At 45.8% G+C, this 14,501-nt stretch overlaps 1 pseudogene; it reads right to left on the bottom strand.

Moving 5' to 3' along the window:
• Positions 1-6,073: 6,073 nt before the first annotated feature.
• LOC134390154 (vomeronasal type-1 receptor 90-like) lies at positions 6,074-6,774 on the bottom strand (annotated as a pseudogene).
• Positions 6,775-14,501: the final 7,727 nt, after the last annotated feature.

Here is a 14,501-nt window from a genome sequence, read left to right as displayed (position 1 = left end):
GTGAACTCTTTGAAAACAATAAGAGATCGCATTCATTTCAGCATGCTAAGCCTAGCCCTATAAAGAGTTGAATTGCTGACACAACATTAGGAAAAAAAGAGCTCAAAAGCTTTCTTGGGGGGCCGACCCTTGGCTCACTCGGGAGAGTGTGGTGCTGATAACACCAAGGCCACGGGTTTGGATCCCATATAGGGATGGCCGGTTAGCTCATTGGGTGAGCATGGTGCTGACAACACCAAGTCAAGGTTTAAGATCCCCTTACCGGTCATCTTTAAAAAAAAAAAAAAGTTTTCTTGGTTGCAAAATATTTGCAATCATCTTCTGCAGTTCATGCTATCTATTTTAATCTTGTCCTCACTATTAAAGGTTTGTCACCTGGTTTCTTCATCAGTGTTTAATATGTGCCTATTTCAGCGCTCTGCTTCGCAAGAAGGCATTTGGAAATAACTGCCTTTGTGAATTAACCCCACTGGTGAAACAAAGAAAAAGTGGTGTTGCAAAATCAATGTTTCTAGTTTGAGCTGCTGTACGTTGTTGCTGAAACAAATGTAGTCACATCAGTCAAGTAATCTGATAACATGTCAGATCCTGTTTGGTGTACAGAGGTCTCCCTAAATCAAGCAAGTGAGAAATCCAGTGGCACATATTTTCAAAACAAAAATTAGTAAAAGTTTAATGCATAATTTCAAAGTACTCCAACAGAGTATAGTGGAAAAAGCGTTTTGGAGTTCCACTACTTTGCCAGTTTCTAAATTCAGTTTTCTCATCTGTAATCATGAGTACAATGTCATTTATCTCACAGGACTTTTTCGAGTATTACAAAATAATCCATATGAAAGCATCTAGCACAGTAAATGGTCAATGCTTTTTTCTGCAATACTATAAAAATGAAAAATATTTACATTCAAGTGAGAGAAATATGCTATTTTAAAGTTTGTTTTTTTTTTAACAGTTTGCTTTAAACATAGTTTCGCATATTTAGTGTTTAAAGCATCCTCACGGTATTTCTGACTGTCCTTCCTGTATGATCACATCAAATACAACTGACTCCCACAATAACTTAACAAATAGATTAATTTTCGTCCTTGACCATAATATTAGGATACCAGAATGGCTTGACTTTGTTTCTCAGGCACATTGATTGAGGAGAAAACTACTCCTTGATCACTAACTGTTAAAGCTGAGATGGAGACTGGAGTAATGCTTCCACAAGCCAAGGGATGCCAGAGACTGCCAGCACACCACCACCAGAAGGTAGGGAGAGGCATGGAACAGATCTCACATCCCTCAGAAGGAACCAGTTCTGCTGACACTTGATCTTGACTTCTAGCCTCCAGACCTGTGAGACAAGAAACTTGTTGAAGCCACCCAGTCTGTGGTACTTTGTTACAGCAGTGCTAGCAAACTAATACATGAGATCTTAAAGATATTATGATTCTTGGCACATAGTGTTTTCAGAGATAAACAGGGCCTGATAGTGACCACAGAATTAGAGCTGTCTTCGAACCCATAAACTCACTGCTCTTGCTATGATTTGGATTCAATAGTCTTCCTGATGATGGAACCCTGGCACAGTTAAACATTTTGGGAAAGCCCCTTAGACATGACAGCACAGACTGTAGCATAAATAGGAGAGAAGCAAGACAGAGGAATGAAGCCAGGGCTAGGAGTCATGAGAAGAGAGATTTAGTCCCAATTCTGCCACCTGTCAGGTGTGTGACTGGGCCAGTGCCCTCACCTCTGAGCCTCAACTTTATTTTCTATGACTTGGAGGCAGTGCTAGTAGCCAATGAATCCATGTCACCACTTCCATAGTGTGTAGTTGTTAGCACAAGCTGTCAGACAGGAGTTGCCTTCCCAGATCCCTGCATCCGGATGCCGTTCTCACCAATGGAATGTGAGAAGTAATACATGACTTCTGTCCAGTTCTTAAAAGATGAGGATCATTCTTTGATGCTTCTTCTTCCACCACCTGGAAGCAGAGGACCCCTCGGGGTGGAAGCACAAGGTGGAAGGAGTCTAGGTGTTTGCATCAATCATCTGGAGGAAAATCAGCTTCCAAATAGGGACACCCACGTTGAACTGTTACATGAGCAAGAAATATGTATTAAGTCACTGACATTTTGGGGTTTAATTGTTCCAGCAGTCAGTGTTTTTTTTGTTTTTGTTTTTTTAAAGATGACCGGTAAGGGGATCTTAACCCTTAACTTGGTGTTGTCAGCACCATGCTCACCCAATGAGCTAACCGGCCATCCCTATATGGGATCCGAACCCGGGGCCTTGGTGTTATCAGCACCTCACTCTCCCGAGTGAGCCACGGGCCGGCCCCAGTCAGTGTTAACTAATGAAAAACCTTCAAGTTTCAATGAAAACACTAGGTAACATACAGTAAAAATATAATCATTACTAGTCATAATTCATATCTATCAGGCAGATAATAATTAATAATTGAGTTTCAAGCTCCCACATTTTTATTACTGAGTCCTATCTATTATTGAGTCCATTCTATTGGAGATAGTGACCTTAAAGTGTGACAATAGCAGCTAATATTTGACAAGTGCTTTCTATGCCAGGCACTGTTTTATGTAGTTAAATGTGTTGAATCTTTTAATTCTCCAAACAGGCCTTTGCTTCAGTGTTGTTGCTTTATGCTCATTTTACTAGTGAGAAAACCGAGGTACCAAGAGGTCACACTGCCATAAATGGCAAATCCAGGCTCTGAACCCCCCACCCCCACCCAGGCCTGTCTCCTGAGCCCAAGTGTTCTTATTTCCCACACTGTACTGCTTTCCTGAAAGCAGAAGACAAGACTATGGTGAATAAAGACTTGGACACCTAGCCTCTCTTTCTCTGTTCTCATCTCTCTTATTGTCTGACCTGAAACATGGCCAAATGGCTATGAAAAAAGTCAGAAGCCCCATCAGACCTTGCTTTCACTTGCCACCTTTCCCAACTCATTTGCAAAACAGGGATGATAATACCTTGTCGGTAAGGGTTACATTAAGCACCAAGCGAAGCACTTAGCACACAGGCACTGATCTCATGTTTGTTGTGTCCCTACTTTGGAAAGTGTGTCAGTCTGGATGTTTTGAAGAAGTCTAACCAGTTTTCCTACCTAGCCTTGTATTTTCAGATAAGACACGTTAATCTTGTCTACCTACTCCACTCCACCACCACCACCCCTTGGGTGATCCCTGAGTCTGTTTCCTCACCTATAAAATGATGAAATCAATATAAAATATGGGTTTATTATGAGGATGAAGTGAACTAACATTGAATTCTCCCACTTGACCCACCCAAAGTATCAGAGTCTAGCCATCTAAATATATAGCAGGAAAAATGTCTAAAAATAGGGATTTTCTAGCTTAGACTTGGTCCTGACGATGACAGTCTTTCAAAACCTCAGGAGAGCTGATATATTAACATTTACAACAGCAAAGATGAAATAACTTTGATTTCTTCCTATGTTTCTGTGGCAACATTTTGCCTTAGAGTCCTTTTTATCTAATATTCTCATAGCCACAAGAAACTTTGTATGCTCACTCTGGTTTCTTTCTTTAACTCCATGTTTAAAGTGTTCCATTTAAGGCAACAAACAGTAGGGTCATGGTCTTATATCCACTTTGTTAATTTTGCCTTTTAATTGTTTATGCAATTAACATTTATGTAAATATTGACATGGTTGGATTGAAATCTACCATTTTATTGTTTGTTTTCTTGTTTGTACCCTGTTTCTGTGTTCCTCTCCTGCCTTCTTTGGAGTTATTCCAGTGCTATATTTTAATTTATCAATTGGTAATTTGACAATATCTCTTTGAACTATTCTTTGTGTTTGTCATATGGATTACAATGTACATAGCTAATTTTTCTCAATCTACTTAGAATTAATACAGTACTACTTTTTTTTTTTTTTTAAGTTGACCGGTGAGGGGGTCTTAACCCTTGACTTGGTGTTGTCTGCACCACACTCTCCCAAGTGAGCTAACCGGCCATCCCTATATGGGATCCGAACCCGTGGCCTTAGTGTTATCAGCACCACACTCTCCTGAGTAAGCCACGGGCCAGCCTTTAGTACTACTTTTAAAGAAATACCATGATTTATAAAAATGAATGTGTTAGTAACAAAAAAATAAAAATATGGTACCACTTTGTGTAAATTGTTGCCACAGTGGTGGCAGTGGTGGCCCTGCAGGGTGGCTGAGGGACTCACCAGGGACCCCTCTGAACATGAATTATTACCTGTGGGAGCACTGCCAGGAGGCAAAGAGAAGCACAGGCGAATTGGTTCCTTCAATTATGAGCAACTTATGGAATCCAGATGTCATTTTCTCAAAAAGTAAAATGAGCCTGGCAGACATTCATTCAACTCTATGGCTTTATTATGATCATATCTTGGTGTTTTATTCAAAGCACCAATCATACACTGGTATTTAATGTGGCGTGGGACCTTCCTGTCAATGAACACTGGGTAATGTCGCAGGGACATTTCAGTCTTCCTCTTCTTTTCCCCTTAGATATCTGTAATGGATTGAATTATGTCCCCCACAAACTCACTGAAGCTTGAATTATGTCTCACAAGTGTTATGTACTAGAAGTTTAGCCCCCACTGTGACTGTTAAGAGGGTGGGAAATCCTATTATGGCTATTGAAAGGTGGAGCCTTGAAGAGGTGATTGGATTGTAGGACCATGCATTAGTGAATAGATTAAAAATGGTGGTCAAGGTGTGGTTCTGAGGGCTTTAAAAGAAGAGGAGAGTCTGTCTGTCTGTCTCTCTCTCTGCTTCCACCATCTTGCAATGTGAGACCCCTGGGTCACTGTTGCCACCACCAAATGGACTTCAGACCTCCCAGCATCAGAAACTGTAAGCCAACAAGTTTCATTTTCTTTATAAATCACCCTGTTCTGTGTATTCTGTTATAAGCAACATAAATGGACTAATACATCTGAAGGACAGCTGTGAGCTGATGTGGCCCATGACTGGCACACAGAAGTCATTTAGTAAACTGTTGAATGAGTGAGTAGACTTTATTCTATTTCAAAGGACTCTACATGGAATATGCTGTTGTGGATTGAATGATGTGTCCCCCACAAATTCATATGTTGAACCCTAACCCCCAATGTTATAGTATAAGGAGGTGAGGCCTTTGAGAGGCAATTAGGTTTAGATGAGGTCATGAGGGTGGGGTGGCCAAAATGAGATTAGTGTCCTTATAAGAAGAGAAAGAGTCCACAGTGCTCCTCTCTCCCCTTCCCCCACCGTGTGAAGATACAACAAGAAGGCAGCTGTCTACAAACCAGGAGGACCTTCGCCAGAAACCGAATCTGCCGGCACCTTGATCTATATCTTTCCAGTCTCTAGAAATGTGAGAAATAAATGCTTCTTGTTTAAGCCACCCAGTCTATGGTATTTTGTTATAGTAACCCAAACTATGTTTTTTGTTTTTGTTTTTGTTTTTACTCTTTAGATGTCCCTTTGATAAAAGGCTGCCCAAGTTATGCATTAGTGGAGATTCAACTACAGAAGTTTGGGCTCTCATTTCTCAGAGCAGTGATAGTTTCTCCCACAGCCTGATGAAGTGAGTCTGTTGAGCTCTGTGCTTTAGCCTCAGCACTAATTTTAATTGCTTTATTATATAAGGAATATTTTAATATCTTCTGATGCATAGGATTGTTGAGAGGTTATAATGAGAAAAGAAAAAAACACCCAACACCTAACATTCTTTTTTCTTTTTTTTTTGTTTAAAGGGTAAGGGGATCTTAACCCTTGACTTGGTGTTGTCAGCACCACACTCTCCCAAGTGAGTCACGGGCCGGCCCTCTAACATTCTTTTACTAGTTTGAGCCCACATTTTAGGAGTCAGGAGGAGAAGCACCCTCATAGATCATCTGAACTACTGCCCTTTGGAATCCACCACAGTAATAGAACAGTAAAATTGCAATTTAGTATTTTTCCAAGAAGCTAATGTAAAAGTTCCAGCACTTTTGTAATTACCATTTTCATACAAAGACAAATATTTACAAAAATAGATACAAAAAATATAAGGTCAGACAAACTTATTCATCAATAAATAATTAAACCTTTACTGTCCTTCCTCCTACGGATGGTAAAAACTTGATCATTAGTTTTTCGGTACTGATGAGCACCAAAGGACTGATGGTGATGTAGATATTGCCCACAAGCATCTGGACACACAGGCGAACTGGATCTTTGTTCCACAACATTCCTGAGTAGGAGGAGACAACACAGTCCAAAAAGTACATGACCACAAAGAAACTCATGAGCAGCAGAATGGTCTGGGTGTCTCTTTTTCCTGGGAATGCTTTTGGAGAAAGGATGGTGCTGTGGAGATGCTGGAACTGCCGCTTGTGCCTGTTCAGGAGAACCACCATGTATCCACTGGAGAGGGCCATGAGCCCCACAAAGGAAATATCCCGGAAGGTCACCAGTGTGGAAAATACTTACCTGAGCAAGTAACTTAGGGGCCAAAAAGAGCAGGATTCAGTGACAAGCATTAGATAGCCTGAGGTCACATTGGGAGTAGAAATAGTGGAAATTATGAAGCGACCACTAATGGACATATTGAAGACCCACAGGAAGAAAAAGACACAAAGGTTGTGATGTGAGGATTTATGTTTGAACTTTGCCAAACAGGAGTTCCTGGGGCTGAGGGCGATGGCCTGGAGGACACTCAGCAGGCAGGTGGTGCAGATGGAGGGCCCCGCATCAACCTGTACAAGTACAGAACTGCCTTACAGCATCTCAGTGCTCTCATTATTGTGGCTTATTTAATGCCAGACCAAATATTCAGAATGTATTAACAGACAAAGTTCTGATAAGTGGGAGCTCTGAAGTCAGACTGCTTGAACTTAAATCAATGTTCTGCTATTTACAAGTGTGAGCTGGAGAAGTCACTTATGCAGTGAGCCCCAGTTACCTCTTATGTAAAATATGGTCATCTTACCTACATCATAGAGATTTATGAGTGCAAAATATTAAGTCTACATATCAGACATGGAAGTGTTTCTGGAACGTAATAAGCTCTATAATAACATTAGCTATAATTTTTAATATTATATAATTCCTGATACATGGAACTTTGGAAAATTAATAAATTCTCTTAATAATCTCCTAGGATATCCCTGCCTAAAATATAGAAGAGAAATGACTGCCAAAATAGTAGGCTCTTTTTAACGACCTCTATTCATAGGACAGTTTGTATTTTTTGCTGGTATGGTTAGCATAGTCAGTATTGTTAGTATTCTTAGTCAGCATTTCTAGTTAGGATTTGTAGTTAGTGTAGCTAGGAGGTCACCATGCAGCAAGGCCTCGCGGCCACCTCTGCTGATGAGGAGGCCTCTCATGAGAGTTACAGGCTCCTCAAGACCACTGGCCAGGGCAGCTTTGCCAAGGTGAAGTTGGCCCAGCATGTTTTGAGTGGGACAGTGGTGGTCGTGAAGGTCATCCCCACAGGTCAGCAGAGCAACTCCAGCCTCAAGATTGTTCTACGAGGTGAACGCAATGAAGGCCCTGAAACACCGAAACATCGTACAACTGTACGACGTCGTCAGCACCCCATAGAGACTCTACTCAATAGTGGAATGTGCCAGCCGGGGAGACCTGTGTGCCCACTTACAAGAGCACAGCCACATGGAGGAGGAAGAGGCCTGGGGAAAGTTCTGCCAAATTCTGTCCGCCATTCAGTACTGTCACTAGAGGGGCCTGGTCCACAGGGACCTGAAGCCATGAAACATCCTCGTAGATGGTGCCTTTAACTTAAAAATAGCAGACTTTGGCATCAGCAGATGGGTCCCCATGGGCGAGAAGCTGGGCAACTTCTGTCACACTCCCCAGTACACTGCCCCGGAGCGCTTCCGGGGCCTGAAGTACAGTGGCCTCGCCGCAGACGTGTGGAGCCTGGGGGTTACTCTGTACACCATGGTCACCGGGGCTGAGCCATTTGTTGGGAACAAGTTTGGGGAGGTGAAGAAGGAGGTCCTTCGAGGAAGAATCAAAGTGCCGTTGTACTTTTCGTCATCTGTGGGAAACTTCCTGAAGAGGTTCTTGACCCTCGACCCCAGGAAGAGGCCCACCCTTGAGCACCTCATGGGCCACCCATGGGTCACCTTGGGCTGGGAGAAGAGACTAAGGTGGTACGTGGAGCCACTCCCGGCTCCCCAGGACCCGCAGCGAGCGGAGGTCATGGGGAGTGAGAAAGACTGAATCCCAGAATCGGTGTTAGCAGAGGAGAAGCCCGGGGTGAAGGGCTCCTGCGACCCTGGGAAGCCCCTGCCCCCGACACATGCCCCCGACACCGTGCACTCCAGTCCCGGCACAGCCCCCCAGCATGGCCCTGTGGCCTCCTCCTGCACGCCCAGCACTGGCAGCAGGGTGGGGACCCAGATGGAGCCCTTGGACCCCAGGGACCATCCTCCTCGGGACACTTCCTCCACACTTGGCAGCCCCATGGTGCAACCTCAGCATCTCCCCATGGCAGGGGCCAGGGACTGCAGGGGCCACAAGGACATTTGTCAACCTTCTCCTGAGAACCTTCTGCTTCTTGCCAGCCCAGAAGACCTGCTGTGGAGCGAGACAGCAAATGATTCACTGAGACCTGTGGACAACTGAGGCAGGGACTTACACCAGGTATGTGGGACAGTCAAGCAGCACTCCCTGCCTTTTATTTTATTATTACTATTATTATTATTATATATTTTTTTAAAGATGACTGGTAAGGGGATCTTAATCCTTGACTTGGTGTTGTCAGCACCACGCTCATCTGGTGAGCTAACCGGTCATCCCTATATGGGATCCGAACCCATGGCCTTGGTATTATCAGCACCACACTCTCCCAAGTGAGCCACGGGCCGGCCCCCTTATTACTATTATTTTTAACTGGCACATCATAACTGTACACATGTAGGGTACAGTGTGATGTTTCAGTGCGTGTATATGATGTGGGATGGTTAAATCAGCTAATTGATACGTCCATCACCTCAGAAAGACAAACACCAGGTGGCCTCATTTATCTGTGGAATCTGATTAAGCTGAACTCTTGGAAGCAGAGAGTAAGAGATGGTCACTGAAGCTGGGGGTGGAGGTGTGAGGCAGGGATGGGGAACTGTTGGTCAGAGCACCGCAAGTGATGACAGTCAATGATGATGGATTGCATATTTCGAAACTAAGACAGTCAATTCCAGATGTCTTCCTGCATTTTCATGGAGAGCAAGAAGACGCTGAGCTCCACGGGTCCTGACTCTGTGGTGTGGGACATCGGCCAGGGTGTGGGCTCCACCGGCCACAGTGGGAGCCAGGCAGGAAGTCCACACTGCAGGGTGCCTGGCACACCCGGCCCAGAGGCCTTTGTCCCGTGCCAGGAAGGTGCGCAAACTGCTGAGGTCCTCTGCACAGGACTCAGGTCCAGAGCGGATCCAGCACCAACGTGGAGTCCTATGCAGAGTAAGAGGCGAGGTGAAGGGATGGCCTGCAGCTGCCTGGAGACAGGAGGGGCCCTCTGCCCCTGCCTGGGGAGATGTCAGAGACTGGACTGGGGTCCTGGGCACTTCTCCCCTCCCCCACTCTTCTCTGCCTTTTCTTCCTAGTGAGGGGGGTGGGGGAGGGGAGAGAGTTCTTAGTAAGTTACTCTTTCTTCCAAATTTCATAATAAAACTGATGCTCCAGGAAGATGGATCTGAGATATTTTGCTGTTTTGCATTCTGCCTGAATGGAATTGGGGCTCTGTATAGTTTGAGCAGCTTGTGGCAATGTAGCACTTGGAGTTAATCAGAAACACTAAATGGAAAAGTGACTTCAGAGAATAACAAGGTAACCTCCAACAGCAAGAAATTAAAGTGGTTTCTAAGGGGTGCTGGCTGGTTAGCTTGATTAGAGTGCAGTGTGGTTAACACCAAAGTCAAGGGTTTGGATCCCTCTACCAGCCAGCCACCAAAAAAAAAAGAAAGAAAGAAAAAAAAGTGTTTCTTAAGAGCGAAGGCTCTGAGTCGTGTGCTGGGCAGAAACACAGGCATCGCATCCGCCCTCACCACACTGACATTCCCTGGCTAACATGTTCACAAGGAGCAATGGGAATATTAGGTTCTGCTGGCCTGTGTTAATTGTCGCCAAGAGGTCCCCAATGGGATAATGAAGTCCTGTGAATCAGGCTGTGTTGGGAGTCAGAGAAGTAGCATGGATGATGTCCCCAAAGTGGGTTACGGGTCACTGGAGTTCTGCTGAGTTTCCTGACTGTACAATGCAGGAATGTGGACTTTCTGCTGTGACGTTTCTCCTGTTTATAACAGTGGTGTGGAGCCATCCCTTTGGGAAGCTCGACCGAGCTGTGGGCCCTTCAGCCAGCCCAAATTTCCAAGGGGTGCTCCTGGGCAAGCCAGATGTCCTGGGGGTCAGGGGAGGATTTATGGCAAAAGACAGCCTGGAGGAATGGAGGGGTGACAGGAAAGTGGCTTTCATGGGGCAAGTCCCAGTCTCCAAGTACCCAGCATTTCCATGTTAGGCAGTGAATTTGTCTTTCAGAAACTCACCAGGGACCTTCCTTGTGGGCTCCTAAGGAGCCTAAGGAACATCCAGAAGGTCCCCTGGCCCTTATGTGTGGCCCAGCCGCACCATGTGCTCAGTCTTTAACCTGCGGTGACCCTGCACTGATAGTTGTGACCAGGGATCGTCCTGGATTCTGAGCAGTCAGATAAGTTTGTCCTTCTCTCCATGACAGCAGGGACAGAGGAAGCAAGAATAGGACTGGGGACATGGTGGGAGGCTTGTCATCCCCCTTCATTCCCCAGTGTTGATTTCTTTATGCTCAACAGCCCAACATGTGGTCACCCAGTGTTGCTCTCCTTAAAATGCATCCCTGGCTCTGTTCCCCTTCAGGGCAAGGCCCAGTTCCTCAGTCAACTTTCAGGACCTTCCGTAACCTGTCCCCTGCAGACCTGTTCACCACCCACACACCTTGCCCTTTAGACAACACATACTGAACTGCTCAGTCTGCCACAGACACTATTGCACCTCCGTGCCTGTGCATGTGCTGTTTCCTCTCTGGGAAGCCCACGTGCTGAGGACCCGGCCAAGCTCCACTGGGCTCCCCGAGAGGGATCAGACAAAGATCCCAACATGTAGACCTCATGGGAAGATGAGACAGGGACCTGGCTATCTATAGAAGTGTTCCCAGCTCACAGGTACAAAAGGACAGGCACTGCTGGAGGTATTGAGGCAGCTTCTGAAGGAGGTGGCTCCAGTGGGGTGCATGCGTGGGTGTGACCACAGGAGACAGAAAGGAGGCATCCCAGGATGAAGGAGGCTGGAGTCACAGGAGCACACTGGACAGAGGTGAGGCATGAGGCTGGGGAGTGGGGAGTGCATCAGCCCCCTTGTCCCAGGACAAGCCCCACTGGTGCCTTTTGCTCTGAGTCCAAACTTAAATGCTCACAGCTCAGTTCCCATGACTGAACATAGTGCTAATGAGACTTTCTCTTTCACTTATTTAGGCTCTGCCAACTGGGCATGTCACTGCCTTTTATCTCTCTCACTGTCCAAGCTCAGTTCCATGGACAGCACATGTTTGCAATGAGCATTGCTAATTTATTAGATGATTTGGCTTCTGGGCCTTGTGCGTAAAAAGTCCAGAGAGAACACCCTCTCTGGAGGCATTTAGGGTGGGACTTGGAGAGGCACTACCTGTGCAGGTCCACGCACTGAATGAAGGGATTTGGAATGTTGGCTTCACCAAGCGTGTCAGAGACGTCAGAGCTCCAGTCCAAATGGTCAGGTTTCCCCTCAGACCCTGAGATATTCCCAAGGTCACCAAAATCAAGATGCTTTTCCATGTTCCTGAGTAATAATTAACCAGTGTGCAGATGCAGTGTGTCAGAGCAGGGTACTGGATGGGCGTATCCCTGCTCCCAGGGCTCACTCTGCCCTTGGGGACATCGACATGCTTCTTCAGCTCCCCTTGTTTCGCTGGGAGCTCTGGCTCTGCCAGTTGCTGGCTGTGTGTCCTCAGGGCAGTCTCTTCACCTCTCTGTGCCTCACTTTCCAAATCTGCAAAATGATGGTAGTAATAGATATAACAGTGCCTGGCATCTAGTGTTTTTTCAATAAATACTAGCTGTTACTAGTATTCCTACCACCCATCCAGAGATCTAAGCCTCTTCTCAGATCTTTCCTGGTGGCTCTTAAGATATACTCATATATACATTTTCCAGTTATGAAAGTGATGCACGCGTATCATGAAAGCTTGAAGAGAGACAGTAATAACAAGAGCCACTACTCACCGAGTGCTGTGTGCAGCCTGGGGCTTCTGCACATATCGATTCTCACAACAATCCCAGCAGCCAGGCACGATTGCTATTCCCACTCTACAGAGGTGGAAACCAAGGCACAGAGAGGTAAGTCGTGTGCCTAAGGTAACACAGCTGGCACACAGCAGGGCTGGGGCTTGCACATATGGTCTGGTTTCAGAGCCCACGTCCTTCACCCCTGTGTTACCCCACAGTCCGCATCACACAATTGCTGTTCACATTTTCACATTTCTTTATCGCCATTTTCCTGTTGTGCGCATATAACACACAAATAGAAAAAGACATGTGTATTAGTCCATTTCTGTTGCTTATAACCAAATACCTGGAACTGGGTATTTGTAAAGAAACAATGTTTATTGCGTACTGTTAGGTCCCTGGAACTGAGAACCTGACTTTTAGAAAGCCCCCATCCTTGGGTTTTGTTTCTCTAAGTTTTGTTCCTCTAAGTTTCTATATTCCTAAGTTTCTGTTCCCATAAGCAGGCTGTACCCAGAATGGAACCATTGTAAACATCTTCCTAGGCTAGGCCAGATGCCAATCTTAACTCTATAAAAGAAGACACCCAACTGCCTCTTGGCACCAATGCCATTTTTCGGCTCAGCCTGGCAGGTCCACTTGCCACTTGCTAATAAAATCTTCTTTTCTTTCTTTACCTGGCTAGAATCTCCTTCCTCGGCGACCTTACACGTACTGTTTCAGAGGCTGGAAATCGAAGTCCAGGGGACACATCTGGTGAGGACCTTCTTTGATGGTGGCTTTACAGCAATTCAGGGTGTCACGTGGCAAGAATGGAGGAACAGAGAGAGACTGTCACGTGCTCTCCTTTTAAAGCCAAGAGAACCATGCCCATGACCACCATTAAACTATCAATGGGTGAATCCATTTACCTGGGCACAGTCCTCACAATCTAATCACCTCTTCATGGCCCCACCTTTCACTTACCACTATAGAATTTCCCTCTTAACATGTCACAGTGGGGACCGAGCCTCAGTGAGTTTGGGGGGACGTCCAATCCACAGCATCACATATGTGTGCATAAACATACATGTTACTTTACATTATATACATAAGCAATGTGTGTATAGGTTCAGTTTATCTACTGCTGAGTAGCAGAGTGTCCCAAAATGCAGCAGCCCTAACTATGCAGAGACCACTTGCCACTTGCTCCTGGTCCTGCAGTGTGTCAGCATGTGGGAACTTGCAGCGATGCAGCAGCCCACGCTCCCAGGTGTGCGCTTTGGGTGCCTTCCAGTTAGGGACTCTGATCCACTGTGCTGCTAGAAGCATCTGTGAGCCTTGCTTTTGCTGGGCATACTTCAGCATTTCTGTTGGGTGTGTCCCTAGGAGTGGGGTTGCTGGGCTGCAGGGCATGCATCTGTTCAGATTTAGTCATTATTGCCAAATATCTCTCCCCAAACGGTTGTGGCAATTTACACTGTTACCGGTAGATGCTCTACATCTCTGCCCATACGTCCTTGGGAGTTTCCTTCTTTTCTAGAAGAGCCATTCTGGTGGGCATGCAGTGGCATCACGTTTGCTTTCATCACATTTTATTATGAAAGTCCTCAAACACACAGGAAAGTTGGAACAACTGTATGGTGAGAACCACTTACCCATCACCTGGATGCCACAGTGACCCTTTGCTTGTTTCTCTCATTGCACACCATCCTCTATGCTCCACCAACCGATTTTATTTTCTATGCAATTACAAGTGAGATGTAGACATTGGGTCCCTTCATTCTAAATGCTTTAGTATTCATGTGATCGCCTACAGTTCAAGGTCCAGTTTACACCCCCTGAAACGCACACGTCTCAGAGAACCCCTCCCCATGCTCTGACACACATACACCCCTGCCGAGTCGCAGAACACGCCTTTACCCCGATGTGTCCTCCTGCTCCCTCTGGGTCTCAGTGGAGCTAAGACTTCCCTCAGCACCTTCCCAAACATCCCCCCAACCAGCTGAGCCACCCGTCTTCTGGGTATCTCTCCTGGGGAACTTGCTGAGGCACTTCTGTCAGGTGATGCCTAGGAGTGGGATGGCGCTCATGGCCCCTGTGCTTACTTGCCCACGCGTGCATTTATCACAGGCGCTGAACAGCCGGGTAAACTCTGTCTGGCCAGCCCAGAAGCACCATGAAGGGAGTATCCATGTCCATCTGTCTATCTCCCTCTCTAGTTTTCCAGGGA

The sequence above is a fragment of the Cynocephalus volans genome, chromosome 11 (assembly GCF_027409185.1).
Source record: "Cynocephalus volans isolate mCynVol1 chromosome 11, mCynVol1.pri, whole genome shotgun sequence".
Taxonomy (NCBI): Eukaryota; Metazoa; Chordata; class Mammalia; order Dermoptera; family Cynocephalidae; genus Cynocephalus; species Cynocephalus volans.
This window is presented reverse-complemented; position numbering and strand designations above follow the sequence as displayed.